The 9693-nt window shown below is 37.5% G+C and overlaps 1 protein-coding gene across 1 annotated transcript in view; it reads right to left on the bottom strand.

The window, feature by feature from the left end:
- Positions 1–9038, bottom strand: part of RNF2 (ring finger protein 2) — a 37067-nt gene extending 28029 nt beyond the window's left edge. Inside the window, exon 1 of the mRNA XM_006772948.2 lies at positions 8978–9038. The gene's annotated coding sequence lies outside the window, so the exon portion shown is untranslated. The remainder of the gene's footprint in view (positions 1–8977) is intronic.
- Positions 9039–9693: the final 655 nt, after the last annotated feature.

A 9693-nucleotide genomic window follows, 5' to 3' on the forward strand; every position in this document is an offset into this window, starting at 1 on the left:
TTCCCCTGAACTTCTGCACCCTGCCGCCCCCTTTCAGCAAAGACACACTTTCCACCCTGCACGCTGGACCTGCAAGATGCAATGATCCCGGGGGAAATGACCTTCAGTTCTCAACGCGTATCGTGGGACGTCTGTAAGCGTTCTCATCAGCTCTTACTATTTACCTGGCTGCTCTTTGATTCCTACCTCTTTGGCCCCTTCCAGTATTACCTTCTGAACCTGAGAATATATTGGTAAGAATAGGTTAAATACCTGTAATCATTACCTAAAACACAACCAACTAGTCTACAAAAAATTATATAAAGTGCACAAAAATTAAGCTATACACTGAAGAAGTAACAAAGAAGTAAAAGAGTTCCCTGATCTCAAGATGTACTACTATTGGTGAGATGTAAAGTTCTCTTGCAAAAATCAACAGTAGCAGGGCACTCGTGGATGGCATAAAGGAATGGGCTGCACTGGGAATTGGGCAAGCTAGGTTTATGGCCTTCAATGTGTCTCTAACTATGGGACTTCAGTAAATTACATAACTCCTCTGGATTTATTTTTTATTATTTGCAAAATGAGAGGATCGTGTTGAATGATTCTTAGGTTCTTTCCAGCTTTCGAACTCTCTAAAGCTCTCTATAAGCAATGCCAATCAAGTGGCTTGAATTTACTTAGGATCTTGGAAAAGAAAAGGATCAATTTCAGGTGGTGTGTTCAGACGATTTCCTGAAGAACTAGGATTTAAGTATCTAAAACATTAAAGACACGCTTTGTGTATCCTGCCAATCCATTAAAGTAAGAGCAAAGCATTATTATTTCAGTGACTTGAAAACTTTCACCTGCTATCTAGAGCTTTAAATAAGAAAGTACAATTCTCAGATTCTTCCAGGTTAAGCCCTTCCTCCAATGTGAAAAATAAAAATAATCAGTAATGCTTCTAATTCTTCCTTCGGGTAAGGTCCACTTTCTAAAAATAATGCAATTGCAGAAGCATCTGCCATCTTTATTTATGATGACTGCATGTGTAGTTCAATTAAAGATCTTCATAATTCAAAGTATTTTGCTCTTGTTAAAATGCTTATGAAAATAATGAAGTGCAGTTAGATTAAGAAAGTCAATTGGTGTTGAGAAAAGTGATCATTTGTAGAAAGCACGGGAACTTTATGGATGAAAGTTAAATATAGTACTTAGAAAAGATTCACATGAGAATTAGTGGGAAAATGGAAAACGTATGGGATATCTGGAATAAGTGTGATTAAAAAGCTAGACCTTCATCCTTAATATGGAAGATACTACTGATAAATTAGTGGAACTCATATTATCTATATTATCTCTTACTCAAAAGCTTGGCACTATGGCTCTATTAATTAGGCAAGTTTATGTTAGGCAAGCATAACTTTCTGGAAGTCACTCAAGAGATCCAGTGTTACAAAATGAAACTTGGAGTTTTTTCACACCTGTGAGCACAATAGGGGTTCTGGGTGGTTGATATTAGTATTGTGCACCATATTCCCAAAGTATTAATTAGAAGTGATAATTATATTTTAAGTAGGAAAACATTACATTAACACTACATAGGTGGATGACTAGATAACTCTAGTTAAAATATTTTTCCCCTCAAAAAACAGGGAAAAATATTTTTCCCCTTCAGAAGCAGTAACCTGTTAATCACACAGTGAATTAGGTAGGCATCTCTGATCACAGCATTGCCTCTCTACTGGCTGTCTGCGATGTGTAATGCTACAAAATTAGGGAGATTAGTTCAGCTCAATCAACTTTTATCGAGCATCTATTATGTGCCTACACTTTACCAAATGCTTGGAATAAAGGTATTAGTGTAACTTATGTAATTAGGACATTAGTTCCTTAAGAGCAGAAATCTTGCCCATCAGTGTACACCTATAGAATAAGCACAATGTGTGGCACGTATCCTAGATGCTCAAGAATTAGGTGTTAAGAGAGTGAAAGACGGGGAATCTTTGATCCCAGTGTGTATGTGAAATAGAATGAGCTTGGTTTACTTCTCACTGTTATTACTTAAGAGCCGAAATTTCTATCAAGATTGCATTTAGTTCCTCCAGAGGCTTGCTTTCTTTAGGCAGTGTGTCTTAAATGGAATTTCACACCTGCCTATTCTATATCTACCACATGGATTTCTTTTCAGCTGTTCTCCAAATATCTAATTGTTATGTGCTCATCTAAGATGAAGACTGCAGACCACCAACAGATAAGCTATGTATCTAACCCAGTTTAGAGGACACTTTTTTTTTTTAAGAAGTTCATTGATTTTAGGAAAGGAAGGGAGAGGGAGAGACAGAAACAGTGATGTGAGAGAGAAAAATCCATCCATTGCCTCCAGCACATGTCCCGACCGAGGGGTCGAACCTGAAACCTGAGAATGTGCCCTGACCAGGAATGAAACCTGGCACCCTTTGGTGTACAGAACAGTGCTCCAACTAACTGAGCCACACTGGCCAGGGCAGAGAGCACTTTTATATCCATGATTTCACTGAATCTTCAAAACAGTCCTCTGAGGTATCATTCCTACTTTATAGGCAAGGGAAATATGACTTTTGTTACATCGAGCAAAAAGGGGCAGAGCTGAGGCTCAAACCTGGGTCATCTGACTCCAAATCCAACACACTTTCCATTAAGCCATGTGTGCCTTTCAGTTCCACACTGCATACACAAGTTGAGACTTTTTTCTTTCTAACTGGTAAGCACTATGTGAGACAAACGTCTACCTTCCTCTCAGCACTAGTTATTATTCTAATCCTCAGCGTGGTTTATTTTCAAGAAGCTACAGATGATACTAAATATAACAGTATATGGACCTGATTCATTGGCAGAAAACCAGCAGGTTTTGTTTTTGTTTTCTTAGAACACTTACTCTAAGAAAATAACTAAATAAAAAACTAAAAGCTAGGTTAGAAGACTGGAATATATGTGCAATGCTGTCTTTGAAAGGGTCAAGTTAAGTAGGGACATCGTAAAAAGGCCGAAACAGACTTATAATTCAGGGTGGCTTCAGGAAGCAAGCAACTCAAGATTTACAACCTTGTCAGCTAAAAAAAGAAAAGTACATAACTCTAGCCACAAGCTTTAGCGGAGTTTGATTTGTGTTTCAGCATAGTGTATTTCTTTTCGTGACACTTCCCTTGGTGTTTTGATTCATTGTTCCTTTTTGTATTCCCAAGACAAAATAATTGGTGCTACTCTTAACTATCCAACTTAAAGGAGTGAAACAGATTAAATAAGATGGGCTAGTTATGCTTTTGAGGAGAACTAAACAATAGTGCTATTTCCCTCCTATGGTGACTTGGAATGGTATTTTTATATGTCCCAGATGTGACCACATTCTGCCTAACATCTGTTAGAGCATTTTATTAAAATAATGAACTAGCATGTGCTTGAAAAGTCAAAAGAATGAATAAAATTTTTCATTCTGATGCAGCATGGAGAGTCCACTGTTTCTTTGCAGTTAATAATGGAATACATAAATAGGAGATATTATTGTGACAGCAAATTTCAAACAAAATAAAGTAGGATTTAATAGTAAATGGCTTTCGTTTTCTCATATGAAGAAAGTTTGTTCCATTCAAACAAACTCTGTAGATGTTTTCTTTCAAAATGCTTCCTGCAAGAGATGAAATTTGTGCCTTGGCAAGGATCTAGAAACACCAAAAATCATCCTGGGAACTAACAAGGAATAGATGATGAATATTGAAATCCAGAACTCAAATGGAAACCTCTCTGGGAAAGAAGGCTAGAAGATCCCAGAGGGAAAGCACAGATGAAGAATGCAAACTATTTAAATCAAGTTACAACTTGCTCAAACTGCCTTTATGCACATTTAAATTTTTCCCATCTAAAGCAAGCGTGGGGCTAGAATGATTTTTGTGGGGTGAGAGAGTAGAGGGTAAAGACATCTCTTAATTAACACATTTCTTAGAAATGTGTTTTTTTTTAGTAGAGAATTGAAAAGAACTGCCAAATCCCACCCATACAAAGAAAGTTTTGTTTTATTTTAGACTACATCAAGATCTGGAAACCTCTGCAGTATCCATCTGCTGACTCATTAGCATTTTTTACTCCACAAAAGCAAACCATTTAAATATACATTGAATAACATACTAAAGTAGGTTATAATTTAGGTCAGCGATTTTCAGCCGGTGTGCCGTGCCAGGCACACTGGTGTGCCACAAGAATTTTTAAAACATGCCATACCTGACTATTTAAGTCAGGAGCACTGACCTCTTTTCCCTTAGATTATCAAATAAAACAATGACAACAGCCAACACAACAATAGCCATCTGGTGTGAATGAAACAAAATTATGTCTATATTGTATTGGTGAGATTGGCAAAAAAAATATAACATATTTTCTGGTGTGCCACAGAATTTTAGTAATTAGTTTACATATGCCATGAGTTGAAAAGGTTTTAAATCTCTGACTTAGATAAATCTGAAAATCGTCCTGGTAACCTAGAAAACTAGGGTTTTCTGTGTTACATACAGGAAGAGAGATTTTTCTAAGGATTTTTATGTATAGAAAAATTTTGTTTTTTTTTTTAAATAAACACATTTCATAGATCATGTATAAGATTCAAATTTGTGCTTCCTTAAGAATTATGAAGTCTGCCACTGGGTAGTAAGATGAGGTGAATGTAGCTGCAAATGAACTGTTCTACAACCGTATGATATCCATAGTCAGTGGGATTTCAGTTCTTTGACATCTTGACATTTGCACATTCTTAGCCTGCATTCTTCTCTCTTAAACTTCATCACATTAGCTGCTCTGGTTTGACCTTTTCTTAAAAAACTGAAAGACTACTGTGGGCCTGACCTCAATACCACTGTCCCTTCTTCCACGTGATCCAGTTCTTAGCTATTTGGCGACCTATTCATTTCCTGACTTCGCTCCTTAATTAAGCTTGACCATATTTTCATCCAACCTGTAGCTTGGGACTTGACACATAGTGAAAACAAACTGCATTACAAGACGATGTCACAAACAACTCGTAGACACCACACCATTCGTGGTACAGAAAAAGAGCCATCTGTATTAACAAACATAGAAGATACAGAGCTCATTAGTGGAAAAGAACGGAGGAGGAATGAGGTTGCTATCTTTGGATATTCCAAAGATAAATATTCCAGGAATGATCTTGGGTCAGGGGAACCCGCATGTTCGGAATGCCCTATGATATTGTTGCAGCTACCCAAAATAAAATAATGACCAACAGGAAAGTTCATTATTGGTGTACTTTCTTTTTTAAAAAAATATATTTTATTGATTTTTTTACAGAGAGGAAGGGAGAAGGATAGAGAGTTAGAAATATCAATCAGCTGCCTCCTGCACACCCCCTACTGGGGATGTGCCCACAACCAAGGTACATGCCCTAGACCGGGATTGAACCCGGGACCCTTCAGTCCGCAGGCCGATGCTCCATCCACTGAGCCAAACAGGTCAGGGCATTATTGGTGTACTTTCAAGAAGTGTACTTGGATGTTGATTTTAAAGACTATTGTCAAAACACTAACACTTCATACTAAGACTAGAAGCTTAAATGCTATACTAGTACATTAATCCTAATATTCCAACTATAACTTGAAATTTGACTAGTTCTCAAACTATGTTTAACAACTTCCTCTCCTACTTATTTGCTTAGATTAGTATTGTGCACCATATCATTATTCATCTTTCAACATCAGTCCTTATTCATTTATTAGAGGCCTTGAGCATGAAATTCGTTCATGGAGGGGATGGGGGGAGAGCAGTCCCTCAGCCTGGCCTGCACCCTCTCCAAACTGGGACCCTTTGGGGGATGTCCAACTGCTGGTTCAGGCCTGATTGCCTCCTAACTGCTCCCCTGCCGGCCTTATCGCCCCCAACTGCCCTTTCCTGCCGACCTGGTCGCCCCCAACTGCCCTCCTCTGCAGGCCTGGTCTCCCTCAACTGCCCTCCCCTGCCGACCTGGTCGCCCCCAACTGCCCTCCTGTGATGGACATCTTGTGGCAGCCATCTTGTGATGACATTGCGTGTGACGCCACCTAAGCTTTTCTTATATAGGATACATGTGACCTAGCAATTGACCCAATGTAATATATATGCATTAAATGTATATGTGTACACACTGTTTGCCTTGTTCTTAAGATACATTTGTTATGCTTTTAAGCACTGATAATAATTACAATTTTTAAAAAGCAATCACTAAAAATACTTGCTTTATATTTTTACAAAATAGTATCTAGTTTAATCATACAATATCTTTTAGAAAATGCAAATTTCAGTAGATATAATTTTCTGTCTACCATGTCCATGCAATCAAAATACTCATTGTTAGTCAATGTTTATTAAGAACACGAATATTGCATACATTATTGATGTGCATGAAAAATGAAACAACCTCTAAAGAGCGCAATTTGGTAGTTACCTTTCAAAGTTTTAGGTGCAGATATCTTTTAACCTAAGAAGTCCAATTCCAGGAGTGTATCCTACAGAAGCTCACACAAGTGTGCAAAAAATATATACATGGATGTTAATTTTTGCAGTTTGTGTTGGTAAAAAACTGCACATTTTTGGCTAAATAAATTTTGGTATATTCATACATATAACTGTTAAAATAATGAGAGCTGCAAGTACTGATGTAGACAGATATCAAAGATATATTATCAAGTAAAAAAAATCAAGTTTCTCCAGAATATGTACCATATTCCACGTTTGTAATACAAAAATATTCAAAAGATTATACACCAAACCATTAAGAAGGATTATATTTAAGGAAAAAAGAACCTGTGGGGACTTTGAGTTTCTAAATTCCTTCTTAATTTCTGTATTGTTTGAATGTTTCACAATGGAATAAAACATGTTTTATTTTGAAAGCAGCAAAGACACAATTACATATAAAAATCTAATAAAAATGAGTGAAAATCTCTGCAGATATCTACCTTGTTAAATGAAGGACTGAAGGAAAGAATACAGCTGTTCTATATCAAGCATCATTAGCCAACACACATAGGAAAACTAGACTTGGAAATTCTTTACTTTGTTTCTAGTGATTTAGTGATACAATGGCCTTGAAAATTAGGAATTCTAATGCTTATTATTAGATCGCAATCACCATTCCCATAAACATTTCTAACCCTACTTAGTAAGAATTTAGGCTAAAAGGGAACAAACCAATGATTATAGATCCCTCAAATAACAACCCATTAAAATAATTCTAGGACCTATGTAATTATCTTGGGATTCTAGTTTCTTAATTTATGCTCCACAATCTCTAGGGGGAAATATCAGGTGTTGTTTGCTAATTAAACTCTCTGGTACTTTCTCAAGAAATTCTTACTGATTTAGCATGTAATTGCTGGAAGCAAGCACCAATTGCAGGTTGAGAATCAAATATTTGCTTTATTCCATCTTATACACCTCTGTTCCAGGGAATTTTTTATTTTCCAGACTCTTTGAGATCCCACGTGGTAAAAAATGTGGGCAATATATTCGGCTGTGTTCAGGAGAATTGACCTTATTCCAAATATGGCTCAAATGTCCCGCAGGGTCCCAGCAAGAGAACTAGCCACTGAAAATGGGGTGTACTAGAGGTGGGGTTGTGCAGAGATAAAAGGGCTCTGGGACTTACTGAAAAGAACAAGGTTGTTGGTCCAAAGTGGCCAAATGCCCATAGTTGGAAAAAGAATACAATACACAGGCAAGGAGGAAGTCCAGAAAAACAGGGTGCAGGATAAGTTAAATGGGTGCAAGGTACTCACCTGAAAACTGAATCAGGGGGTCCGAAGCCAAGAGCATCAAGAGCAGCTATCTCTTCTTTTCCTCCAGTTGAGAGGATGACAAGTGAGGTAAGGAATAAGGAAGGGCAAGGTACAACATGATGGATGTGAGCTGAAGCAGGCATAGGGACACCCCTGACCTTCACTCTCTAGATCAGGGGTCCTCAAACTACGGCCCGTGGGCCACATGCAAATACAAATATTGTATTTGTTCCCGTTTTGTTTTTTTACTTCAAAATAAGATACGTGCAGTGTGCATAGGAATTTGTTCATAGGTTTTTTTTAAACAATAGTCCGGCCCTCCAACGGTCTGAGAGACAGTGAACTGGCCCCCTGTTTAAAAAGTTTGCGGACCCCTGCTCTCGATCCTAAAGCGTTAGGTGGGCCAAATTTGAAGACGCATGCAAAACAGGGCATGACATGTCTTGAGGAGCACAGAGTCATAAGAAAACTAAGGATGTGGATCCAAATACAGCACCAAAATTGGCAACATCTCCTGAGATCAATGGTAGGAATCAGAGAATGAGATGGAAGACAGAGAGAGACAATGAGAGCTAAACATCTGATGACTGGCTTTCTCTTGGCTCTCCTAATTTCTCCGACCTTCTGACCCTGTTCAGCTCAGTGTCTTTGTGACTTCTCATTCCAACTCTTAAGCTTTGGAATGTTCCAGGATTTTGTCTTAAAACCGTTTCTTCTCTTAACTCATATCCTCTCCCTGGGTGATCTTATTCAGTCACGTGGCTCTAAGTATCCATCGGTTGACAACTCCTAATTTTCTCCAAACGTATGAACTTCTGTACGTTTCTGGAAATGTAGGACCTCTCCAAACTTATATCCAACTCCCTCCACTTAGATATCAAATAGATATCTCAGATGTAAAATGCCTTAACTGGACATGCTTTTGGAGAAGTAAACAAAGAACATTATATGATTGTTAACTATTCCTTTGTTTGTAGCTATAATGCCTAGATTGCTTTTTAAGACCCAGTTAAAATAAATTATTTTTTAGATAATTACTTAAAATGACATAAACAGTACAACTTTGAAATGAATGTTTCAAGTCTATTTACATACATGTTCATTTATACATTCCTTTAGTAAGAGTCTGCAATTAACCAGACTCAGCAATTCAAAGAGGCATAAGGCATAGAACCTCTCCTCAAAGAACTCAGCATCTAGTAGTGGAGACAGACACATACCAAATGTCAGTGAGGCGGAGAAGAGAAAGGCAATAAGAGTAACTTCCTCTTGAGGGTCATTGTTAATTACACACCATGGAACACCATTTCTCAGAGGGCTCCAGTCTTGGCAATAGTAGCTTTAATCCTGGAAATTAGAAGAGTTGTAGGTAAGTTCACAACGGTGCTTATAGCTAATAACCTCACAAACTCTGTATGTGTCAGATATGTGTTATTATATAAGCATCATCTCATTTAATCTTTACAATAACCCCATGAGAAAGTTGCCATTTTGTTTAATTAGAAAATGGAGGTTTAAAGCATTTCAATACTTGCCTAAGTCACCCCAAGTAATAGGGTGGGGAAATTCATATCCTTAACCACTATTCTAAACTGCCTTTTTACACTTAGTGCTTTAAGTAGGGAAAATGGTGGTAGGTGCTTTTTTTTTTCTTCTGTCTCTGTACTAAAATAAAATAAAAAAATAAATGTATGAATGATCCAAATAGCGACTATCCATTATACTTTAGTAATAATCCCCAATTACTAAACACAATTGGATAAAAAGGACAATAGCATGGGAAGCTGTGAAATGGTAGGATCAGTTTTCAAAGCTCATAAAGACACAGCAGCAGTAGGGATATTATTTCAAGTTTCTGAGTCAAAATGATGGCATTGCTTTGCAAGGAGTTTTCCTGTGCCTCCTGCAAACCCAACTCCTTTTAAAGTTAGCACCT

The sequence above is a fragment of the Myotis davidii genome, unplaced genomic scaffold (assembly GCF_000327345.1).
Source record: "Myotis davidii unplaced genomic scaffold, ASM32734v1 scaffold362, whole genome shotgun sequence".
NCBI classification, from domain to species: domain Eukaryota; kingdom Metazoa; phylum Chordata; class Mammalia; order Chiroptera; family Vespertilionidae; genus Myotis; species Myotis davidii.